Source organism: Hordeum vulgare, chromosome 7H (genome assembly GCF_904849725.1).
Source record: "Hordeum vulgare subsp. vulgare chromosome 7H, MorexV3_pseudomolecules_assembly, whole genome shotgun sequence".
NCBI lineage: Eukaryota > Viridiplantae > Streptophyta > Magnoliopsida > Poales > Poaceae > Hordeum > Hordeum vulgare.
Genome location: NC_058524.1, coordinates 232,760,097 through 232,783,696, shown reverse-complemented (window position 1 = coordinate 232,783,696; position 23,600 = coordinate 232,760,097).

Below are 23,600 nucleotides of genomic sequence, written 5' to 3'. Positions count from 1 at the left end.
CGCCTCTTCATCAGCCAAGAAGTGAAAGTCTTCATGGGGCGTTAGTCCTCAGATTTGTCCCTTTTCGTCACTTGATGACAAAGGGGGAGAAATATGAGTTAGTCTTCACACGAGATATGTTTTGTGGCTTATGAACTTTATTAAGTTACAAACTCTTGGTTCTTCTGACAACTTTGAACGTTTTTATGTAATGAGTTGTAACTTACGCCCGAAGGTACTCTGACAACTTTGCACATTTTTCTTTGCATGATTATTCCTCAAAATATTAATACAGGCATGTTGAAATTCGTCAGATACCATTTCTCATCATGCATTCTCAAATTCCTCATTTTATATGTAAAATGTATGCATTATTTACAAGATACAGGGGGAGATTTCCATGATATAAATCATTAATGTGCATCTGCTGTGAAAAGCAATTTCCTCAAAATATGCACATCTTCAGGGGGAGTATCTCAGTATCTTGATTTCAAATTCCTCAAACTGAGTATTTACACTTCATATTTTTATCCCCGTTGAAAACTTAACCTAATTGTCATCAACCACCAAAAAGGGGAGATTGTAAGTGCATGTAGTGCCCTTGGTGATTTTGGTGGTTTGAAGATTTATAGGTTAAGTAACTAATGTGTTTATAAGTGTACACAGGCTCTATAAGTCACTGAAGAATATCGACCCCTAAAAATGTATATCTTCGACTGAAGAAATTGGTCTTATGCTGAAGATTTTTGTCGCGAACAAATTGCGATGAAATTGACATTCGTCATGAAGATATTAAAGATGAGGAACTCGGTGTGTCCTGAAGAAAATTAGCACGAAGAGTTTGAAGCGTGAAGATTTATTCTTTCTGTTTCATTTTCTTCACTATTGAGTCATAGGAACACCGTACGCTTAAAGGGTTCAAGGTAACACTACGGAATGAATTTCCTCATGATGCTCAACCCTAATCCTACAAAAGCCTCTAGTGACGAATATGAGAGACATGAGGACTCTCACAGTTGACAGTCACGACCGTTGCCGCGATTCGCGCCACCTCACCTATCTTATCCACACCAACAGTCATAATATTTAAGGGCATTTATGTGAAATCATGTCGGGATGCTCCCAGGCTATAAATAGCCGCCCCCACAACCATTAACTGGTTGGCTGCTCCGCGAGAAACTGACACTTCTCATTTAGAGGAACCCAAATTCCTCAGAGTCTTCGAGAGTAAATCATTAGTGAGGAAATACCCCAAACACCAAACCACAAACCAAAACCAAGTGATTCAGCATCACTGAAGAATTTGTTCCTGTGTGGAACTGAAGCCTTTTACCTTTGAGGACTATGCATCCTCCAGATGGTTAGGTCTCATGGTCTAGAGCAATCCAGCAGTCAATTGTGGATTGCCGGGTGACCGAGTTTGTGAGGGTTTGGAAGTCTGCCCTGAAGACTTACCACGAGTGTTGGGTGAGGATTGTGTGTCCTTAGCTCAAGGAGAATACGATAGGGATTGTGTGTCCCGGGACTGTGTGTCCTATGGTTTCAATACGAAGACGCTCCAAACCAGACGTACGACTATCAAGGCAGTTGGAACTGGGTCATCAACAACTGTCTTCATCGTGATACGGGTTCTATTTCTTCAACTCTTTCAATTCCTCAATATTGTACGTTGAAGACTGTCATTGTCACTGTTTGAAGAATTTACTGAAGACTTTCTCTGAATATCCTCAAACTCAAATTCTTCATACCAGTTAATCTTCACCTGCTGGTTTTGTGCGTGTGTAGTGTGCAAACTGTTTTTCTTAATCTTCATCTAGAAAACGGTTGTTGTAATATTTGCACCTCTGATCCTGCGTTGTTTCCGCTGCACGTTATTCATCAGCGAGGAATTTCCTCGAAAGGAATTTCCTCAGTGATGAAATTCTAAAAATCGCCTATTCACCCCCCTCTAGTCGATATAACACACTTCCATGCTTAAAATTGGAACTTCCCCCTTGAGGAAAGGAACACCACACCCATGAATGCTATCCAAGTCCACATTAATGAGAACATAAGAATTCTAGCCAAACTTAAAGATAGATGGGCTAGAGAAAACGAAGAGGAATATATGATTAGGAGCCTTCCTACACGCACTACCAATGCTACTATACAAGTTGTTGAGGATCTCAAAACTTTTAGCACCCATCACACCCTAGTCCCCATGGACCTATTAATGGTGATGTTAATACCTCAACTATAGGTCAAGAAGGTCCTTTGAAAAGACTACCAAAATAATGAGCTTAGATGACATTACTACCACTTTAATTAATGGTAGTAACCTTGATTTTGACAATTGTAGACTTTCGGAAGTGATCACCTTTTTGCAAAGAATGGCCAAAGACTCCCAGACTAGTACACTCAATATTGCCTTCACCGAGCATATTACCAATACTCTTATCAAAGCTAGGGAGTAGAAGCTCAAGCTAGAGACTTCTATTCCTAGGAAACTAGAAGATGGTTTGGATCCTATGGTCAAGATTAAATTGAATAATATCTCTTCCTTTGCTTTTATGTGATGTTGGAGCTAGTGCCTCCGTTATGCCCAAAAGAATATATGATATGCTTGATTTGAAACCCTATGATCAATGTTCTTTTGGTGTTTGTCTTGTTGATTCTTCCATAAAGAAAACTTTAGGGAGAATTGATGATGTGCTTATTGTTGTCAATGATAATTATGTGCCCGTTGATTTTCTTATTATGGACATTGAGTGTGATCCCTCATGTCCAATTATTCTGGCACGTCCTTTTCTCCGCACCGTTGGTGCTATCATTGACATGAAAGAAGGGACCATTAGATTCCAATTTCCCCTTAAAAAGGGAATGGAACACTTCCCTCGAAAGAAAATTCAGTTATCTTATGAGTCCGTTATTCGGGCAAGTTATTCTTATGGAGTTGATAATACTTGATCTTTTTGCATCATGCGTAGCTCAAAGGCATAAAAGAAAGTGCTTGTGGGGAGGCAACCCAATTTGTTTTTACTTTCAGTTTTAGTGGTCTTGATGCTTGTTACTACTGTTGCAACATCATTGTATCTTTATTTTTAAGCTTTGTGCCAAGTTTTAGCCTTTGATTGCAAGAAAGTTCAAAAGTTGTGACATGTTGTCTAGAAACAGATTATATCTGCTGAACGGAAAAATTCGCCAAAAATCACCAGATCATATTTTTGATCTGAATTGTTTTTACAGCATGCTCTATATAGTTGTCTTTCTCGCATCTCTTCTGAGTTTTTTCATTTGAGTTGCAGAAGTGCCTCGAAACAATTATTTACTACATGTTGTTCTGTTTTTTCACAGATTCTGCCACGTTTTGTGTTTTCATCATTTTGCAAATCTTAAGCTTGCTTTTCCTTTGAAATAACCTTTTGGAAATCATGAGAAACATTATATTTTCATGAAAATATTAAATTCCATTAGGTAATGAATTATTTTATCATGGGTAATAACCACTCTAATCAGCTTATGATGAGTTTCGTATGAAGGGAGTTTTCAAGTATGCGATGGAAGATGATGAAAGAAGATCCAGGAGTTTCAAGCACTCAAGCTTGGGGATTCCCCCATGCACCCCCAAGAAATATTCAATGAGACTGAAGTGTCTTAGCTTGGGGATGCCCCCGCGCATCCCCTTCTCTATCAACAATTATAAGTTCGTCCATGTCCATGCTATATTTTTATCACTCCATATGTTATATGCTATCCTTGGAGCGTCCCGCTCTTTATTTTTTAGTTTTTTTAGTTTTTGTTTCTGTACATAACAAGTCGGAACCTAGCCTACCTTCTTTGGGAGAGAAACACGCTCCATTCCACTCTAGAACACAACATAGGTTTTCATGCTTATCTTTTATGTGTGTTCTTTATCTTTACATAGCTACTGTCATGCTTAGCTCTTAGTTTTCATGCTATATCTTTTTAAGAGCTTTTATTTAGGTTGCTTTTGGAACTCTCTTGAGTTATCATTATTATCTTGTTTAGAGAGTTGGCTCGTTGAACTGAGTTGTGTGTCTTGCATGAGTACGTAATTGAAGTTGCTATTTAAGTATAGTAGTAACTTGTAATAGTTTTGAGGTATTGATATGAGTAATGTTTGGACTATTTGTGCCAATATAATGAGCCTATTAGTGATAGGTGTCATATTTTGTGAAATCCGTGTGTTTTTGAACAACTAAAAATTAGTTGAGAACTCTAGCTAGTAGATTGGTCGCTAACCTGTGGAGTGGTTGGAATATATAGAGTACCCTCACGTTACCATGGGTCGAGGATGCGCAAGGATAACCAAACCCCCAAACACTCCTCCTCGGGGTACTTGTCTCTTTTTGAATCTCCTAACTAGATAGTGAGTTACTGATAATAAGTGTATGAGTTCTTCGGACTAATGTGAGTATTTGATTGTTGACACTTCCACCATCCATATTTTGCTATCCTCTCTGGTAGCGTGCATTGCCGTTTCTCATCTTCAGAGTTGGTGCAAACTTCGCCGGTGCATCCGAACCCTTGGCATGATACGCTCTGTCATCATAAGCCTCATTATATCTTTCCTCAAAATAGCCACCATACCTACCTATTAAGGTATTTCCATAGCCTTTCCGAGATACATTGCCATGCAACATCCACCATCTCATGACTTGATCTTCATGTCATAAATGCTTTTGCTTGATCGAGGAGCCACATGCTAGTTGGCCCTTGCCCTTATTAGTGCTACATGACGCGCTAGTTTCATTGCATATCCTGCTACACTGGGAGAGGCATACATTTGCATACATCATGATAGTGTTGCCCTAAAGTGAGGAAAAGACCCCAAAGAGGACAAATATAAAGATCCCAAAGAGGACAAATGAGAGATAAATAGAAAGAGCTAAACTGGCCACAAAAAAATAAATAAATAATAATAAAAATAAATAAAAAGAGGGAAGGGGGCAACACTAGTATTCCTTTTGAAAGATCCATACTCGTACTCCATTGTTATATTTGTACTATATAGAGATTATCATTCATGCATAACTATGTGGCGACCTTTACGCTATAGAACTTGGCTTGCATATTCCACTGATGAGCCTCCTCAAATGACCTCTAGGTCTTCATGAGCAAGGAAGTTGGATGCACCCCCACTAGTTCCATTGGAGAGCTTACCTGAGCTCATATGTGCATCCATTACATGGGAATCCCTACTCCTCACACCATATCTATCATTTGGCTTTCTATCGCCTATGGTTGTCCTCATTGATGTGAGCCTTTCACACATTTTTGTCTTCCTTCCCCATCATTATTCTCTTTTCCATCCTAAGTGCCAACATATCTTTCTTACGCTCATCCATTGCATGAGTGCTCAAAGTCTAAAGGGAGAGGATCATTTTGATTTGTGCCTGACTAGTGGTCTGGGCATGAGTCAAAATAAGATTTTGACGGAGACTAAGTGTGAAATTTTAGTAGATTGAGTTCTCAATTAAAAAATATATTTTATGACCTCAACCCATCTCCCATTTCTTGCACGCAAACACCATTTGGAGACATTCGAGTCACGGACAGCGAGAGCTCTTGCACCTTCATGTTCTTACTTTCCTAAACTCAATACTAGATATAGACTCTTGCTTGTTATTGTCTTGACTTGAATTGCATATCTCACTTGCTTTACTTTGAAGTTATTATATGTGTGTTAGCATGTCACCACAAAAATTATTGTGTTATCATTTATCTACTCGAGGACGAGCAGAAATTAAGCTTGGGGATGTTGATACGTCCCAAACGTATCTATAATTTCTGCTTGTTCCATGATCTATTGGGTGAAATTGTTATATGTTTTGATATACTTTTATATCATTTTTCACATATTTGGACTAACCTACTTACTCAGTGCACCCAGTGCCAGCTTTCTGTCGGCTGATGTCTATTTTACAGGGGATTTTACCCAATTTTCCGAAGCCCGAAAATTCCACAAAAAATATTTAAAAAATCAGCAAAATAGAAGCTTCCGGATCACTGATGATGGGCTAGAGGGGGCCCACGAGCCTCCCAAGGGACCTGCTGGCGCGGCCAGGCCCTAGGCCGCGCCAGGAGGCCGCTTGGGGGGGGGGGGTCCCACCTCCTCCGGTGCCCTCCTTTGGCCTATATTTAGAGTCCCAAGAGGATACCCTTACTGAACTTCTGGAATCACGAATTTCTCCATCGTTCTGTTGCCGTGGCGCTTTCGAGATCGGGAGCGTCAGGAGACCTCTTCCCAGCACCCTGTCAGAGGGAGGATTGACCTCCAGGAGCTTCTCCACCGCCCTGGACACTTCCTGGACGTGTCGTGAGTAGTCCTCCTTGGACCATGAGTCCATGACCAGTAGCTATGTCATGTCTTGTCTCCAATCTTGTGCTTCAATGGTTAGTCCTTGTGAGCTGCCCTACATGATGAAGGCATCTACGTAATTCTGTTGCTATTGCTATGCTTGGTTTGTAGGGATTCGATGGATTATGAGATTATTTTTAGATTGTTATGAGTTATATATTTGATTATCCTTTTATATTATGTTCCTTAGTGATTCATGCATGTTCTCCGTTACATGGCAATTCCTACTCCTCACATCATATCTGTCATTCGGCTTTCTCTCGCCTATGGTAGTCCTCATTGATGTGAGCCCTTCACAGCTTTTTATCTTCCTTCCCAATCATTATTATATTTTCCATCATAAGTGCCAACATATCTTGCTTGCGCTCATCCATTGCATGAGTGCTCAAAGTCGAAAGGGAGATGATCATTTTGACTTGTGTATGACTAGTCGTCTAGGGATGTGTCAAAATATGATTCTGAAGGAGACCAAGTGTGAGGTTTACTAAATTGAGTTCAAAATTAAAAATATATTTTATGATCTCAACCCATCTCCCATTTCTTGCACGCAAGTACCATTTGGAGACATTCGAGTCACGAACAGCGAGAGCTCTAGCACCTTTATGTTCTTACTTTGCTAAACTCAATACTAAATATAGACTCTTGCTTGTTATTGTCTTGACTTGAATTGCATATCTTACTTACTTTACTTTGAAGTTCTTATATGTGTGTTACCATGTCACCACAGAAATTATTGTGTTATCATTTACCTACTCGAGGACGAGCAGGAATTAAGCTTGGGGATGTTGATACGTCCCAAACGTATCTATAATTTCTGCTTGTTCCATGATCTTTTGGGTGACATTGTTATATGTTTTGCTACACATTTATATCTTTTTACACATATTTGGACTAACCTACTAACTCAGTGCACCCGGTGCCATTTTCTGTCTGCTGATGTCTTTTTTGCAGGGGATTTTACCCAATTTTCCGGAGCCCCAAAAATACCGAGAAAAATATATAAAAATCAGTGTAACGGAAGCTTCCATATAATCGAAGACGGGCCACATGGGAGCCAAGGGCTGCCCAGGCGGTCTCCTGGCACGGCCTGGGCCCTGGCCGCGCCCACATGCCGCTTGGGTGGGCCCCACCTCTTCTGACACCCTCCTTTGGCCTATATTTACTCCTCCGAGAGGAAACCCTTCCACAACTTCCAGAATCGCTAATTTCTCCATCATTCCGCTGCCGCAGCGCTTCCGAGAATGGAACGTTAGGGGAGCTCTTCCCGGGACCCTGCCGGAGGGAGAATTGACCTCCGGGAGCTTCTCCACCACCATGGACGCTTCACGGACGTGTCGTGAGTAGTCCTGCTTGGACCATGAGTCCATGACCAGTATCTATATGATGTCTTCTCTCCAATCTTGTGCTTCCATGATTAGCCCTTGTGAGCTGCCCTACATGATTAACGCATCTATGTGATTTTCTTGCTATTGCTATGCTCGGTTTGTTGGGATCCGATGGATTATGAGATTATGTTCAGATTTTTATGAGTTATATATTTGATTATCCTTTTATATTATGTTCTTTAGTGATTCATGCATGTTCTCCGTTGCTTTTTATTGCTTTGGCCGAGTAGTAGATTGTAACTCCAAGAGGGAGCGTTATGCATGATTGTGGGTTCATGCCCCCTGATGTCTAGCTTGAGTGACAGAAACATGAGACTAGGGGATGGCTGTTGCCACCAGGGAGAAAATAACGGTGCTTGTGACCACAGTTGCAAGGATTGTTTACCTTACGCATAGTTCGTTAATGCAGTTGTCCGTTGCTTTGAGTTTACACTTTGGGTGCGGCTCGCAACTTAATAACAGCAGGATGTTCTGGATAGATATATCAAGGTGGATGATTAGTAAGTAGAGGCTGATGAATAAATGGTCTACATGTCTTAGCGTACTGCCGATTACTATTGAGCCTCTAACTTTCAAGTAGCAAGATTAGCATTGTGGTGCGTTTATAATTCTGCCAATTGCCGACCTGTAATTTGTTTACCCAAGCATAGTTGTTTATCATCTTTGGGAGAGAGACATCACTAGTTAACATCATGTGACTCCCGTTCATATCACCACCATTACTTACACCCCCATCATTTACTGCTTTGATTTACTTTTCCGTTGCAATCACTATCACTATTCACGCTTGTGTTTTGATCCTTTGCAAACTACAAGGCCGGATAGATTGACAATCTCTCGGTACTCGTTGGGAGCAAATTATTTCTGTGTGTGCAAGTTCACGTCTTCTGCTTGCATCAGGGCAGGGGACACCTACTTGTTGATCCTTGGAGTCCCCCTGGTTCGATAAACCTTACAGTCTCCGTGTAAGGGAAAACTTGCTGCTGACTACATCTCCACCTTCCACTTGGGGTAACCAACGAGGAGCGAGAAGTATATACATAATCTCGCCATCAAATGGGCATAATCTTCTTGGGTAAAAGCTAACCTGTCATCTTTATGTTGAGTAAACCCGCTAGCTATCTCCTCCGGGTTAAGTTCTGGTGCATAAGCCGGAGCGCGGCTAAGAGCAGTGATTGCCCCTTTACGTGCGGTTGATTTCAGAAATTCTTCAATTTGTTTGGGCATAGTTGAAAGGCGCCTCTGCATGTCATTGATATACTTCACCGGGTTTTGTCCCCCTTAACAACCTTGATGGTGAACAAACTCACATCATATAGTTGCTCAATTAAAGTATTCAAAGCTTTCAGCTTCATTACACTGTTGTCTTGAAGGTTGAGAGATCGAAGCCCTACAAATAATTCAAGAATATAAGTCGCCCGACGGGTCCTTTTTTGACAAAGGTTTGCTCAAGAAGAGTTGTTGCAAGATAATCAAACAATGCTTACCAATAATTCAAGACAAAGGTTTGCTCAAGAAGAGTTGTTGCAATAATTCAAGAACAGTCGTGATCATCTTGGAGATATGTCGTTTGGGACCAGTTAGTTATTCAGTAACCAACTTCAACTCATCTTCGACGTCTTCAACACGTTTAACCAAGGTGGCTCTGTCAGTTTCGGAAGATTCTTTATATGCTGTGAACTCAGCTTTGATTTCTTCCATTTCTTCAAAGGAGATCCGAAGTTTCTCCTCAGCTTGAGCTCGGGCGTCTTGTTGTTGTGCCAGATTCTTCATCATGCCGCCTAAGTCTGTGTTGGCCTAGTTTAAAGCTTCCTACACAATAAAATGACCAGGTGGATATTAGTCAAAATCTGAGCTGCCAACATGGTGCATAAAGGCCTTTTGAGGCTGCAAAGAGGATTGTTATCAAGACTCAAGCAGATTGCAAGCAATATACTTGACACTTGGGGGCTAATGCATGTCAGTTTTTATACCATATATACTACGTAACAGACCCAACTCATCTTCAAGAAGATGACCCGACCCTTGGGGGCTACAGGCTGAAATCTTACAACACAGAATTATAAGACCCGGATCATTATTTTCATAATATCCTGGCCCATGGGGGCTATAGGTCGAAATCTCACAACTAAGCAGGATCAAGAACCGACTCATCTTCAAGAAGATGATTCGGCCCTTGGGGCCTACGGGTTGCTTCTTCAAAGTTTTATTTCATCAATAGCGACTCATCTTCAAGAAGATGACTCGGCCCTTGGGGGAAACATGTTGGTTCTTCAAAATTTTATTTCATCAAGACCTGACTCATCTTCACGAAGATGAACCGGCCCATGGGGGTGACGTAAGGGTATATGGAATACAAGATTGAGTTCAGCATACCTCATACCTTTTGTTCATGAGACCAACTAGGGTGGCCTCCACATCTCGGCTTGTGGAGAGGCGTCCTAGATATCCAGAGTGCCGTTCGTAGAAACTAAGTTTTTCAATATTGCGAAGCTCAAGATTAGCTTTACCTTTCTCCAGTTCAGGCGCTGCATCTTTGGCGGTGTGCTTGGCCAACACAGAACAGACACGCGTTGTATAACCCGTCCCGTTGATGACAACCCTCTCGTCGTGAGACGTGGCGTCTTTGGTTGTTTTCGGAGGACTAGGCGGGTTAGGATTAGCCTTCGGACTTGTTTCCACGGCCGTGTCATCAGCACTTGTCGGCTCAACATGAGTGTCAGTAGGATCATCAACAACGACTTGATGAGTTTTAGGTAGCTCAAGATGCGTGTCAACAGGATCAACATGAGTCCCAGGAATAAAAAATTCCAGTTCCTCTTGCTCATGCGCACTAGTATTATTTGATAACCCGCCATCTTTCTTCTTCTTGGCTTTAACCCTGAAAAGTAAAAGTTAAGAGATGTATAAAAGATTAAAAGTACTAAAGCAAGTACTAGACGCAAAAGCAAAAGTTACCCTAGAAGGATAACAAGAGGTGGCAGCTTTGACATAGATGAGTCGCCCAATGAAGGTATTGATTCCTGATAAATTGAATCAAAAAGTTTAAGAGGCCATTGGATAAGGCTAGCTTTGAAAGAAAGGGATGGAATATCAGGTACCACTTTTCGTCGTTTACGAGTGGAGGGTTTTTCACGTAAACCTTTCGCAAGATCACCCGAGGAGCTTCGGGTCTTGCGCCTTGGTGCAAATCAAGTCTTCTTCAAAAGGAAATACGGAGCCAAATAAGCTTCCGGGTGAGAGAAAGGTATTTTCCTAACAACCCGCCTTGGTGGCCTTGGAAACGAGAGATCTAAGTCGGAAGAGATGTAAATTACCTCAACATCTTCGTCTTGGCTATCAGCGTCATCATCCTGATAGTGAAGAAGTGATTAGCAAGTATAAGTTAGAAATGGGGTGAAGGTAAAGGTCTACCTCAGATTGGTCATCAACGGCTTGTGAATCCCCCATAACCGATGACTCTTGAGCAGTCGCCTTGTTTTTCTTCTTCTTTGGGATGGATTTGGTTTTCATGGCAGGTACTTCTGGTTGTCTTCGTTTCCAAAATGGCGAGTTCTTCTGCAGAAATATTGTCAAGGAAAGGAAAGTTTTGAAGCAGCAAAGAAACTCATAAACAAGGCAGGAAATATGAAAGATTATTACCTCAGGAGCCGTGTTCTAAGTATAGAACGTCTTCTGTCCAATTTTATAGCAAGCTTCTTTTGTTTCACCCAATCGCTTCTTTACAACTTTGTTGATTTCATATGAGTCGAGAATGACGTTTTTGAAGCATTGTGCATTGTTCAAATCGCTGTCATACTCGCACATTAAAGCGCCACGGTGACTGAGGGGCATGATCTGCCAATCTACCCAAGACCGGGTCAGATCAACTCCGGTTAACCCATTGACTGTCAAGGCTCTGAGTTTAGGCCACACAAAGGCAAGATTGGCACGCTCTTCTTGAGTCAGTGAGCCGGACAGTTCAAATTCCATTGGAAGGCGTTCTGCTCTAAAACCCGCCAGGGGTTTCTCATTAACCTGAGCAGTGTTCTTGCAGTAAAACCAAGTTTTTCCCCAACCTTTAGGGTGACTAGCTAAGGTGGCAGCTAGAAAACCACGGTCTCTTCGCCTCTGGATTGTTACCGCGCCAAGTTTCAAATAGGGTCCATCAGCAAATTCTGTTTGGAGGTTGAGATAAAAGAATTCCCTAAATAAAAGGACAGTGGGCTCCATTCCCATGTACACATCACAAAAAACTTGGAATTGGCACAAGTTGGTTATGGAATTAGGGCCCAGATCTTGAGGGTGGAGACTGTAAAAGTGCAGAACATCTCGAAATAATTTTGACCTAGGAGGAGCAAAAACTCGCTCAAGATGATCTGTGAAAACCACTACCTCTCCTTCACCCGGTTGTGGACGTTCCTCCCCAACGGCGGCTCGCTAACCAATATCTTCTTTTTATGACAAGGCCCCTAAGGACACGTAGTTCTGTTGCACGGTATCACAGATTTGAGAAGGCATCGAGTTACACGAAACAGGTTTTAACATGATGGTGGATACAGGGGAAAGGAGCTGCAGAAATATACTTGGCGGGTTATTCAAAAGATAAACAGATAATTTGACAAGCGAGGTGCTCAAGATGGAACTAGTTTGGGTGATTCTAGTTTACAGTGACAGGACTATCTACAATACTTAAGTCGCCTTAACATGAGTCGCCACCTAAAGGGAAAGCGACCTATAGAAGCGGGCGGGTTACGATCATGTCAAGAAGCCGGCATACAGTAAAAGGCAGTTAACAAATGGACAAGGTTTCGTGTTTTTTCTGCTAAGTATGGGACAAACATGTTTCTACCGAAGTGCTCAAAATTACGGATCTACAAAAGGTTCAAAAAATGGAAATATTTACTAACCCTATACAACACGGTGCGATGTGGCAGTGATCTTATTGATAGATATAAAAATAAATCTATAAAGCATCATGGGCGAAATAGGACAACTAAACCTACCGCCATAATACTAAAGCCTGATTTCTTCAGAACAATTGAAGATGGATGACAATAGAAGGGATATGTGATGAATGTCGAGGAACTCCAATGAACAAGCTTTGGCCTAATGCAGATCTAGAGATGAAGAAGACGTTACCTCGAGGGTGGACGATGGCGGCTAAGATGACCAACTCCGTCTTGATGGAGTCAGGAAGCTTCGTGTTCCTCAAAAGCTGTCAACCGATGGAAGAAGATAGTGGTGGCAGTGGCGGCGCGATGAACAAAGGCGTGCATGAGCAAGAAGACAAGGGGGAAGGTAAAAATGGAGGGACCCCTCGCGAGTATTTAAAGTCCGAAGCGTGACTGACATGTGCGAGAATAAAGGAGGCGCAGTAAAAATCGGAGTTAAGAGCGCCTTGATTCACAGGCCAAACGGACAAATATATAGACCGTTATGATGACATCATTGAATCCCTATAATTTCGGAGCGGGTGACGTCACTGATGAGTGGGAGAGAAAAATAGAAGATGAGCCGCCAAGATCAGAGACAAAGCATATTGACATGAATAAATTCAAATCAATTTGGGCCTAATGTTGGGGATATAACCCCGTTGTATAACCCGCCCTATTGGGTTGGGCCACTGGTGTGGTGGCTCAATGATATGACCAAGATGAGCCTTGGTGTGCTGGACTGGAGAGGTAAGGCGGGTCACCAAGATGAGCCCGTTGGCGGCCCAAGACATGAATATGGAGATTCAAGTCCACAAGGTGGAAGGTCACCAGGAGTTTCCTTGCTTAAGGAGCAAGGCGAATTAGAGACATACCGGGTCACGAATCATAATATAACCCGGACGCTTGTAAACCTAGGGGCTTGACCTGTATATAATGGCGAGTCTCTAAGGACAATAGACTTAAGTTACAATCCATCAAGAGCAAGGTCAAGCAAATCCGCACCCTTGTAATTGATTTCATCATTAATACACACAAAGCATGATGTAGGCTTTTACCTCCATCGGAGGGGCTGAACCTCGGTAAACTCGTCTCTCGTTCCCGATCAACACCTTTGAGTCGCGACATAGTTGCGACGGCATCATCACCAAGTCCTTTCACGAGGACATCAGTCGTGACAAAACCACGACAAGATGGGTTAGTATGATAAATATAGATCATTCACTTAGTTAATGCCAAGACAAGATTCATGAATGTTATCACATGATTCCTACTGTATTATATCGTTCCCATAATTTATATCACTCAATATAACCTAAGGAAACACTAAAACAAGCAAACTATGCATGCAAAATAGAATCGGTCAAAAACAGAACAGTGTGTGACGATCTGAATTATGCTCATACTAATGCAACTCTAAAAACTCTTAAAAGTAGGAATACTCACAGAATTTGCATACCATTACTGTGTAGAACTCTCAGAAAATTTTGATGCTCCAGTAAAATCAGAGAAATTCTGCACTGGACTTAAAAGTTTCTATTTTTCCACAGAATCAAACAAGCAAGTATCCACACTATCCCAACGGCTTTACTTGGCAGTTTATCGAAATAAAAGACACAAAATATGATTAATACAATAGCTTAATCATGTGAAAACTCAAAAACGGGAAGGGTAAATATTGGGTTGTCTCCCAACAAGCGCTCTTCTTTAATGCGTTTTAGCTAGGCATGATGATATCAATGATGCTCACATAAAAAGTAGTAACTCAAACATGCAAGAGAGCATCATGAAGCACATGACAAGCACATTTAAGTATAACCACTTCCTATGCATAGGGATTTTGCAAGCAAACAATTTATTGTATCAAGAATCATCTTGCATAGGAAGGGAAAACAAGCATAACTTCAAAACTTTGAACACATAGAGAGGAAACTTGATATTGTTGCAATTTCTACAAGCATATGTTCCTACCTCATAATAATTTTCAGTAGTATGATGATGGAATTCAACAATATAACCATCACATAAGGCATTATTTTCATGATGCATAATTATATAACTTTTATTACTACCCACAAAAGCAAGATTCTTATCATTCATTATAGTGGGAGCAAACTCAACAAAATAACTATCATGAGATAATTTATTGATATAGTACATGTGAAAATTAAGATCATGATGACAAGTTTCATTTTTATACTTATTATTCATAGCATAAATTTCATCACCATAATCATCATAGATAGTAGGCATGATTTCATCATAATAAATTTTCTCATCAAAACTTGGGTGACAAAAAATATCATTTTCATCAAACATAGCATCCCCAAGCTTGTGGCTTTGCGTATCGTTGGCATCATGGATATTCAGAGAATTCATACCAACAATGGTGCTATCATGCTCATCATTCAAGTATTTTACATTAAGCATTTCCATAAATTCTTCCTATAATAATTGAGCATAGTTTTCCTTTCAATTATTTTCAAGAAACACATGATAAAGATGAACAATATGAGATCAAACTAGTGATAAGACAAGAAACTAAGAGATTCAATTGCAACATCTAAAGAAATACCTTGAAGTAGTCACCTCCCGGCAATGCCGCGAGAAAAGAGCTTGATGTCTACTACGCAACTTTATTCTTGTAGTTATGTTGGGCCTCCAAGCGCAGAGTTTTTTAGGATAATAGCAATTCTCCCTTAAGTGTATGACCTAAGGTTTATCAATCCGTGGGAGGCGTAGGATGAAGATGGTCTCTCTCAAACAACCCTGCAACCAAATAATAAAAAGTCTCTTGTGTCCCCAACACATCAAATACAATGATAAATTGTATAGGTGCACTAGTTCGGTGAAGACATGGTGATACAAGTGTAGTAATGATAGTAGATATTGATTTTTGTAATAGGAACAATAAAAAACATGAAGGTAGCAAGTAAAAAAAGTGAGCATAAACGGTATTGCAATGCTTGAAAATGAGGCCTAGGGTCCGTACTTTCACTAGTGCAATCTCTCAACAACACTAATATAATTGGATCACATAACAATCCCTCAACGTGGAATAAAGAATCATCCAAAGTTCCTACCTAGCATAGAACATAAGAAGAAATTGTTTGTAGGGTACGAAACAACCTCAAAGTTATTATTTTTGATCAATCTTTCCAAGAGTTTATACTAAAATAACAAGTTATCATTTCTGATCGATCTATTCAAGAGTCTGTACTAAAATAACACCATTGATATATATCAATCAACCCTATTGTCACCTAGATACAACAATGTCACCTCAAGTATCTGTAGGCTAATTATACGACATGGATCAAACAATTTCAGATTCTTCATATTCGATCCAACACAAATAACTTCAAGGAGCAGGCCAAGATTTCTATCGGAGAACATAGTATGAAAACGTGCAATCAACCCCTATGCATAGATCCCCAAAGTAACCGGAATCCGCAAGTTAATGACACAACATATATCAAGTGAATCACTTGAATACCCCAATGCCACTAGTATCTGCATGCAAGACATACATCAGGTGTTCTCAAACCTGAATATTTAATACAACATAACGAGATCTTAAAGTGAAAGACTAAATTTATCACAATAATAGCATGGGACAAACACCATATGATCCGACTATATTAACAAGGCCCGTGACATATCCAAATCATGAAATCTCAAGAAGACGAGAGAGAGAGATTAAACACATAGCTACTCGTACAAACCCTCAGCCCCAAGGGTGGACTACTCCCTCCTCATCATCGCCTCCGCCGGGATGATGAAGAAGGCCACTGGAGATGATTCCCCTCCGATAGGGTGCCCAAACAGGCTCCCAATTGGTTTTTGGTCGATAGAGAGAGTTGCGGTGGCGGAACTTCTGCTCTAGGGTTATTGGAATCACGTCAAGATGGGCAAAGAGGTTCCCACTAGGTACGGGGGCAGGCACGCCCTGGTGCCTAGTGGGCAGCTTGGGGCTTCTCTGGTTTGCTTTCTTGGTCCTGTGGATCTGCGCAGAAAAAAATCTTTAAAAAGTTTCATGGCATTTGGACTCCATTTGATAATGATTTACTGCGAAGTAAAAAACAAGCAAAAACTGCAACTCACACTGAAAACTATATCAATTGATTAGTCCCAAAAAATATATAAAGTTGCTATAAAATAATTGTAAAACATTCAAGAATGATAATATAACAATATGAAATCATCAAAAATACGTTGAAGACGTATCAGCCTCTTTCCTTTGTGGTATATCTCGGCCTACCTAAATTGGATCCGTGGACGACACATGGATCACCCAACCTGGATGCGTGCAGCTCCGGCTGATCTCCCTTGTTTAATCAATTTTCTATGCTCGTATTAGTACTTGTGCTGGATTTCCAACCCAATGCACCGAGTACTAGTTGATGCATGTGATCCATGGATGTTTGAATTGTATATATCTCAAAAGAAAATATTTGTGTTGTGTATCCACTTAATTAACATGTTGATTGAATTGTATACATCTTAAACATAAAACAAAATTGCTGGATTTTTTAAAAATTCTAATTAGTTAGTAGTAGTGCTTGGTATTATAAACGTGCTACTATATTTCCTAGTAGTAGTAGCATGAGGTAAAACACGCACTAATGCTAAAAATTAGCTGTAGCGTCCTAGCAATAGTGCGGGATCCGTGCTACTGGTAGTCCAGAAATCAGCACTAATGCTAAGGTATTTCCTAGTAGTGGGGGTTCCAGTGTCGATCCCACCTGTGTCTGATGGACCCCTACGTGAGCTGGCTTCCTAGCTGCTGCAAAGGTTTGGGGAAGCAGCTGAGCAAGAAAAGGAGTTGATGATTCAAGCTATTGATGGGCTCATGTTAGCAAGAGGTATTTCCTAGTCGTGGGGGTTCCAGTATAGATCCCACCGGTGTCTGACGGACCCCGACGTGAGCTGGCTTCCTAGCTGTTGCAATGGTTTGGGGAAGCGGCTGAGCAAGAAAAGGAGTTGATGATTCAAGCTATTTATGGGCTCTGGTTAGCATGAAATGAAGCAAGAGATGGAAAGAGGATAACTTACGCGCGAGCAGTTGCTAATTCAGTGCTACACCGTATGCATGAGTGGGCGTGAGTTCATGCATCCCAAATGAGGAGAGAGCCACTAGGTTTGGTCATGAGATGGAGCAAGGATGGCTTAAGGTCAACTCTGATGGGGTCCTTATAAAGCACAACGATAGAGGTGGTGGCAGCATCGTTCTTCGGGATCACCAGGGGGCGTTTAGAGGAGTTGCAAGCTGCGTCTTCCCCGACGTCTCCGACCCAGGGATTGCGGAGGTCCTGGCAAGTAGGAAAGTTGTGCAGATGGCAATTCATTTGGGATCTCAACGAGTTCTTGTTGAGGTGGATAGAAAGGAGGCCATGAACGAACGAGAAACCTTTCAGTGGAAGGTCTCATGATCAAGGAGTGCAACGAGTTACTCAAGTGTAGGAAAGATTTTAAAGTAACATGGGAGAAAAGAACGGGAAACAAGGTAGCTCATGTTCTAGCTAGAGAAGGACTAGGCAATGATTCATGTAGAGTAGTATCAGCCACCGAATTGTATTTCGCATGTTATTTCAGATTAAACCCTAGCTACGGAAACTTAGACCCTGCTTCTTTAAAAAGTTCTAAGACTTTTTTAGTCCCAACTAAAAAGTCTCTAGTCCCTATCCGGTTTTTTTCACGGACTAAACAGGGACTAGAGGACACTAAATAACATGGAAAAATACCATATTATCTTTAGTAATATAGTAAAAGTTATTAAATGACATGCTAAAAGTAGGGACACTGTTGACAAAAATGTCAAAAAAGTCTCAAAAAGACCCTCCCATAAGGACTTCTTCCTTTAGTCCCAAATACCCCCTTTTAGTCCTTCAAAGTCCCGCCTGTTTCTTTCATATGGGTCCCTACACCAAAAAGTCTCTGTAAAAAAACACCACCTTAAATAGGACTTAGGTTGATCTAAAAATTGTAAAATGAATGTGGATTTTGTTTATTTTTCTTCTTTGGGCCTAGTAACGGAATCATGAGAGAAATGAAGGGTGTGCACAACTTAAAAAACTCAACCTATTCCTTTGGGCTAAATTAGTACATCATAAAAAACAATTCTCCAAATTCTTGATGGCCCACGGCCCATCGTGCCTACACGCTGGCCCCACCATTGTTTGGGCTAGCCTCACGAATAAATTCATCCAGTCATGGCTAGCTTATAGTAAATATGTCCAATGCGGACGCCACATCTTTGATGTGATTACAAAGAAAAACTAAATTCAAATAAATAATTTAAAATATATAGAACTAATAGTTTAAATGACTACCAACGTACACTTGCATTAATAATAAATTAAAATAAAAACATAAAAAAGTTGATGCATGCGTCCACAGATCCACTGCATATAGGCTTCGTTGTCGTTTTGTTTGTTGGTGAGGCCGACGCACATCCACACATGCGCCCAGATGAAGGCTTGCTCATAGGCAACAAGTGTCGTCGCTTGTTGCACCTACGTTGCCTCCTCCTGAGATCATGTCGCTCGGCCTCCTCGTCGGGCTCCACTTGCATCAACCGCTCCACCAACGTTCACACTCTCACTAGCGTCCGCAACTCTCAGTCCAGGACTTGTTGGTTGATACATCTCCAATGTATTGATAATTTATGAAGTATTTATGTCATATTTTCCTACGTTCGCAATACTTTTATATAGTTTTGATACACTTTATATCATATATTTAGAACTAACCTACACCGACGTTGTTTTCAGCAGAATTACCGCGGTGTTGTGTTTGTGCAGAAAACAGAAGTTCTCGGAATCTTCTGAAACTTTTTTATATTTTTTTCTGGAGAAATAATAAATAGCGGAGCGAAGAACCACCCGAGGGGAGCCACATGTGGGCCACAGGGCAACAGGGCGCGCCCACTCCCTGTGCGCGCCATGTTAGATTGTGGGGTCCACGTGACTCTGGCTAACGTGATTCTCACGCTCAAAATTCCTATAAATCCAAAAAAACCTGAAAGTTAACCTACAACTTCCTCTTCGCTGCTGCAATTCTCTCAATCGAAGAAAGACCCATATGGAGCCTTTCCGATAGCCGGTCGGAGGGGTGAAATCATCATAGGTGGCCATCTTCATCATCCCGACGGTTCGATTCCATGACGAGGAGGGAGTAGTTCACCCTCGGGATGAGGGTATGTACCAGTAGCTATGTGTTCAATCTCCCTCTTGTGTTCTTGAGATGGCACAATCTTGATGTGTCACGAGCTTTTTTAATATAGTTGGATCTTATGGTGTTCTTCCCTTGCCATGTTGAAATGATGAATTGAGTCTTTCCCTTTGAGATTTCGTTATGTTGGATTGAATACTTTGGATGTGAACACTTGATGTATGTCTTGCATGTGGATGCCTGTGGTGACAATGGGGTAATATATTGATTCATTCGATATATGTTATAGAACCAACTTGCGGATTCCATTGACCTTAGGGATCAATGCATAGTGGTTGATGCATGTTTTTGTGTCCTACATTCTCCGATAGAAATCTTTGGGCACTCCTTGAAGTTCTTTGTGTTGGATTGAATATGATGATTATGTAATTATTTGATTCATGTCGAATAATTAACCCACGGATACTTTAGGTGACATTGGAGTATCTAGGTGACATTGTGGTTGTCTGATATGTATCATAGGTGTTATTCTAGTACGAACTCTAGAGTTGTTTGTGACACTTATAGAAATAGCTTAATGTATTGATCGGAAAGCATAACTTTGAGGTGATTCGCTTCCTACAACAATTTCATCTTATGTTCTCCACTACTTATGAACTTTGGAAAGCGATGATCATATTATTCTACTATGTTAGAATTGTTGAGAGATTGCACTAGTGAAAGTATGAACCCTAGGCCTTATTTAAAATAATTTATTTAACATTTTGCTCGTTTTTTACTACTTGTTACCCAGCTGTATTTATTTATTCATATTATAGAAATCTATTTTTACTATACATAACACTTGTATCACCATCTCTTCGCCGAACTAGTGGACCTATACAATTTGTCATTGTATTGATTGTGTTGGGGACACAATATATTTCTTGTATTTGATTGCATGGTTACTTGATAGAGACCATGTTCATCCTATACCTCCCATGTATTGATAAACCTCAGGTCATTCACTTGAGGGAAAATTTCACTTGTCCTACAAAATTATGCACTTAAAGGCCCAACAATGTCTACAATAATAAAGTTATATAGTAGACCTCACTTGTGCTCCTCCTCCTCCTCCGTCGCCCCCATCCAAATTGGCGAGCACCACACCTAGGCGGGCACATTGGCCATCCACTACTAGGCGGGCACCCACGCTGGCTCCTCGAGCACAGGTGGTGGTCATGATGACCACGCGTTCGCTTCCATGCCATCCACGGGTAGTGGCGGCGACGGTGTGTTTGCCTCCACGCTGGCCGTGCTTTCAGACATTGCCTACATGAGGCCAGGCCACTTCACTTCCTCCAAGAAAGTAGACTCCTTGTCAGGTTGGTCGTAATGGGAGTATCATAAGTAGTATCAAGCATGCCAACTAGGCATAATGATGAGGTGGTATGAAATTAAATGAGGAAAGAGAGGGTTGAGTATCATATTATGATACCGTATCATATAAAATGTTGTGCTACTATGTGTCATGCATGACAATAAATGAACTATTGCATGATACTAGTACATGATACTATGCATTACGGATGTAGTATCATACACTAGTATCATGTGCATCATACTATTATATGATACTCCCCATTACAGCCAGCTTCATGATGCTGGTTGGTCTTCTAGAGCGCGGCCAAATACGCCTCTTCCTTCTCCTCCTCGTGTTCATCCTCCTTCACCACCACCGACGGTGGTGGATCAGCCTTTATAGCCGATGGACCCAAGCCTAACGGCAGCGAGCCTCGTTTTCATTGGTGAACCATGAGCATCCCATTAGGAGGAATCGACCACGTAGTCCGAGTGGCCGTGTAAGATGGAATAGGGTAGAATCGTATGCCTTTAGCAGGGACGAATGCGTGTTTATGTAGGCATAAGCCAACCGAGGTAAACTGGTTTTACAAAAGATTACAGGAGATAGAAGTTGGTTAGGATTGATCTTTATCTATAGAGAATCATAGCTACAAGAGATCAATCCTAACATTCTATCTCTAACACTTTAAACTACACACACCCCTTTACATAATTACAATGTCTAACAATCCCCCTCAATCACAACTTATCTAAGTTGAGATTGCGACAAAAGTTCTCTAACTGTCTTGCTGTGAGAGGTTTGGTGAAGCCATCCGCCAGTTGATCAACAGTAGGAACAAACCGAACATTCAACAGTTTTTGACCAACCCGTTCTCGCACAAAGTGATAGTCAATCTCAATGTGCTTTGTGCGAGCATGGAAAATAGGATTAGCAGAGAGATAAGTAGCACCCAAATTATCACATCAAAGAGAAGCCGAGGAGGGATGAGGAACGCCCAATTCAGTTAAGAGATGTTGAACCCAAATAATCTCGGTAGTTGCATTGGCAAGTGCTTTATACTCAGACTCAGTACTGGAACGCGAGACAGTAGGTTGCTTGCGAGCAGTCCAAGACACCAAGTTGCTGCCACCAAAAACAGCAAAGCCACCAGTAGACTTTCTGTCATCAGGACAACATGCCCAATCTGCATCTGAAAAGGCATTGACTAACATGGAATCAGATTTGCAAATGCGGAGCCCGTGAGTTAAGGTACCTTGTAAATACCGAAGAATACGTTTAACGGTTTTCTAGTGTACAGAGGTAGGAGCATGCAAAAGCTGACAGACTTTGTTGACTGGAAAGGAAATATCAGTCCGAGTGAGTGTCAAATACTGCAGTGCACCAACAATGCTTCGGTACTGAGTGGAGTCCTCTGGTCCAAGAGGATGACCATCAAATAGTGACAGCTTCTCAGATGTTGACAAAGGTATGCTAACTGGTTTGCATCCTGGCATAGCCACACGCTGAAGCAACTCTAACAAATACTTGCCTTGAGAGAGAATAATGTCATCACCAATAGGGGTTACCTCAATACCAAGGAAGTAATGCAGAGGACCAAGATCCTTAAGAGAAAAATCCAGACGAAGATCAACAAGTAGTGCTTCAACTTCCTGAGGGGATGAACTGGTAACAATGATATCATCAACGTAGATGAGAATAAAAATAATGACACCAGCCCGAGAGTAAAGGAATAGTGATGTATCACACTTGGAAGGTACAAAACCAAGGGACTGCAACGTGACAGATAAACGGGAGTACCATGCTCGAGGTGCTTGTTTCAAACCATATAGTGCTTTATCAAGTTTGTCGACAAGATTAGGTGACCTTGCATATACATACCCAGGTGGTTGTTTCATGAAAACATCCTCTTCTGGAACACCATACAAAAACGCGTTCTTAACGTCCAACTATCGCATGCACCAATTTCGAGAGAATCAACCTCATAGTAGCAGCTTTAACAACAAGACTAAATGTATCATCATAGTCAAGACCATAGCGTTGTTTAAAGCCTTTAGCAACCAACCGTGCTTTAAATCTATCAATACTACAATCAGACTTGCGTTTGACTTTGTAAACCCATTTGCAGTCAATAATATTTGTACCTTTCGTGGGAGATACGAGGTGCCAAGTACGGTTATCCATGAGTGCACGATATTCTTCATCCATTGCTGCTTTCCATCGAGGATGAGCAAGGGCCTCCTGCAGGTTGTGCGGTTCACCTGTGGCACAGAAAGAACCCCAACAAATACAACCATCTTTATATTGTTTAGGTTTGAGAATACCACTCCGAGACCGTGTGTGAGTACGAGTAGGAGGAGGTGGCGGTGGTGGTGTAACCAAATTTCGAAGAAGGCGATCGGCAGCAGGAGCATCAGACGATCCTGTTGGCGAGGAGTCGGGCGTAG